A 3,357-nucleotide genomic window follows, 5' to 3' on the forward strand; every position below is an offset into this window, starting at 1 on the left:
AGGACAGAAGAAGGAGAACAGAGCGTGGAGAGGAGAAGCGAGACAGAGATCGGAGAGAGCAAGGAGACAGAGGGGGGAGAGAGAAGGAGACTAGAGGATGGAGAGAGAAGGAGACAGAGGTGAGAGAGAAGGACGACAGAGGGTGGATGAGACGAAGCAGACAGAGTGGTGGAGAGAGACAGGGTAGAACAGAGGATAGAGAGAGAGAGGAGAGCAGAGGTGGAGAGAGAAAGGAGAGCACGAGGGTGGAGAGAGAAAAGAACAGAAGATGGAAGAGAGAAGGAGACAGAGGATGGAGAGAGAAGGAGGAGCAGAGAGATGGAGAGAACGAAGGAGTAATAGAGGGTGGAGAGAGTAAGAGAGACAGAGGGTGGAGAGAGATGGAGCACAGATGATGGAACGAGAGAAGGAAGAGCAGAGAGTGGAGTAGAAGAAGGAGATCAGTTGGGTGAGAGAGAAGGAGAACAGACGGATGTGAGAGCAGAAACAGAGACAGAGATGTGGAGAGAAGAGAGGAGAACAAATGAGAGAGAAGGAGGCGAGGGTGAGAGAGAAAAGGAGACTAGAGGGTGGAGAGAGAAAGAGACAGAGGTGGAGAAGAGATGGAGACAGATGATGAGAGAGAAAGAGAGACAGAGGTATGGAGAGCAGAAGGTAGGACAGAGGGTGGAGAGAGAAGGAGACACGAGGAGGTAGAGAGGAAGAGACAGTAGGAGTGGAGAGTAGAAGGAGACAGAGGATGGAGAGAGAAGGAGACAGAGGGTGGAGAGAAGAAGGAGAGCAGAGGATGGAGAGAAGAAAGAGAGACAGAGGGTGAAGAGTAAGAAGAGAGACAGAGGGTTGAGAGAGATAGGAGAGCAGAGGGTGGAAAAGCAGAAGGAAAGATCAGAGGATGGAGGAGAGATAGGAGCAACAGACGGATGGAGAGAGAAAGGAGAGCAGAGGATGGGAGAAGAGAAGGAAGACAGAGGGTAGAAGAGAGAAGGAGACAGAGGGTGAAGAGAGAAATGGAGACAGAGGATGGAGAGAGAAGGAGACAGAGGGTGCGAAGAGAGAAATGAGACAGAGGATTGGAGAAGAGAAAGGAGAGCAGACGATGGAGAGAGAAGGAGAAGCAGCACGGATGGAGAGAGAGGAGACAGAGGTGCAGAGAGATATGAGAACAGAAAGGGTGGAGAGAGAAGCAGCAGAAGGGTGGAGAGAGATAAGGAGACAGAGATGGAGAGAGAAAGGAGACAGAGGTGAAAGAGAGAAGGAGACAGAGGTGGAGAGAGAAGGAGACAGAAGGGTGGAAAGTCAGAAGGAGACAGAGGATGGAGGAAGAGATAGGATCATAGAACAGAGGATGGAGAGAGAAGGAGACAGAGGAGGAGAGAGATAGGAGAGCAGAGGGTGGAGAGAGAAGGAGACAGGATGGAGAGAGAAGGAGAACAGAGGTGGAAGAGAGACAGGAGAACAGAGGGTGGAGAGAGAAAAGGAGACAGAGGTGGAAAGAGATAGGAACAGAAGGATCGGAGGAGAGAGGACAGACAGAGATGGAGAGAGAAGGAGCACAGAGGGTAAAGAGAGAGAAGGATTCGACAGGAGGTGGAGAAGAGAATGAGAACAGTAGGATGGGAGAGAGAAGGAGAGTCAGAGGGTGGAGTAGAGAATGAGACAGAGGATTGGAGAGAGAAGGAGATCAGTAGGATGGAGAGAGAAGTGAGACAGAGGTGGAGTAGAGTAAGGAAGAACCGGAAGCCCCCAACGCTTCGTACCGACGCACGGCACTCACTTACGACATGCACAGCACTCCAAAACAGCACCCACTGGCAACGTAGCACCGCGCACGTAACCGGCACGCACGCAACATACACACACACTCCACCCTCTGTCTGCTTCTCTCTCCATCCTCTGTCTCTTTTTCTCTCCACCCTCTGTCTCCTTCTCTCTCCACCCTCTGTCTCCTTCTCTCTCCACCCTCTGTCTCCTTCTCGCTTATGCTATAGTGAAAATCCATGCCTATCTTTCGCGCCGGTTTCACGCTATTGTTTTGAGAACGGACTAGTTGCCATGGGGATATGACATTGATCTCTCGTGCTTGCAATGTCGTGGCTGTTACTAGCAGACACACACGGTGTGCATGCGTGCGCTGGCGTGTGCGTGCGTGCGCTGGTGTGTGCGTGCGTGCGCTGGTGTTTGCGTGCGTGCGCTGGTGTGTGCGCAGTGCGTGCGCTAGCGTGCTTGCATGAGCTGATGTGTGTGCGTGCGTGCGCTGGTGTGCGTGCGTGCGCTGGCGTGCGTGCATGCATCCGCGAGTTGTGCGTGCGTGCGCGCGCTGGTGTGCGTGTGATGTCGCCATCTGTGTGGATTGCGGGCTGTGTAGAAGCATTGGCAGTGTGCTTGTATGTCAGTAACACCGTGGCGTCACTATTCCCATATATATATATATATATAGCAGCAACACTTCCCACAGCTATCCCCTTCCCTCCTCCCCCATGGAGTGGTCAGTACAGATCCTCCCCCATGGAGTGGTCAATGCAGACCCCGTGATGTAGGGATATATATTTCCAGCTCAGCGTGGGCCATGTGGCGTGTGTCTCCCTGCTGCCCACAGCTAACACTAACGTCCCTCACGCATGGCGGCGGCAATACGTGTGTTGATCGACGTTCTATGTGAATAAACACCAGCAGTGCACACAGCAGCAGTGCAGCACACAGCAGTGCTGCACACACCGCAATATAGCGGTTCAACTCTATGTAGTACTCACCACTATTACTACTACGGCTGCTATATCTGTTTCACATATGACCGCGGGCTGGTATAGCTGGAACCACTGATCGGGGCAGTGGTCAAGCGAGCCGCTTTGATCAGCCGTGTGTCGGCATGTGTTAATTGTGTGGACAGCTTTTACGCGCAGTAAATTACAGGCAGTCGTCATTAATGCCTGATCGCTATTTACCGCTAGCTGGTCGCCACTACACTCCATTACTGCACGCCCTCTAGCGTGCAGCTGTGGGCGTTACGTGAAGGTAGACTGGTACCCTGTGTTTATATAGATACTACTAGTCTCGATGTGTAGATGTAGGGTACCCGTCTACACATGACGGTTGAGCGGGAGGCTGGAGGGAGAATGAAAGAGAGAGAGAGAGAGAGAGAGAGCGAGAGAGAGAGAGAGAGAGAGAGAGAGAGAGAGAGAGAGAGAGAGAGAGAGAGAGAGAGAGAGAGAGAGAGAGAGAGAGAGAGAGAGAGAGAGAGAGAGAGCGAGAGAGAGAGAGAGAGAGAGAGAGAGAGAGAGAGAGAGAGAGAGAGAGAGAGAGAGAGAGAGAGAGAGAGAGAGAGAGAGAGAGAGAGCGAGAGAGAGAGAGAGAGAGAGA

The sequence above is a fragment of the Priapulus caudatus genome, unplaced genomic scaffold, assembly GCF_000485595.1.
Source record: "Priapulus caudatus unplaced genomic scaffold, Priapulus_caudatus-5.0.1 Scaffold1772, whole genome shotgun sequence".
In the NCBI taxonomy this organism is placed as follows: Eukaryota; Metazoa; Priapulida; class Priapulimorpha; order Priapulimorphida; family Priapulidae; genus Priapulus; species Priapulus caudatus.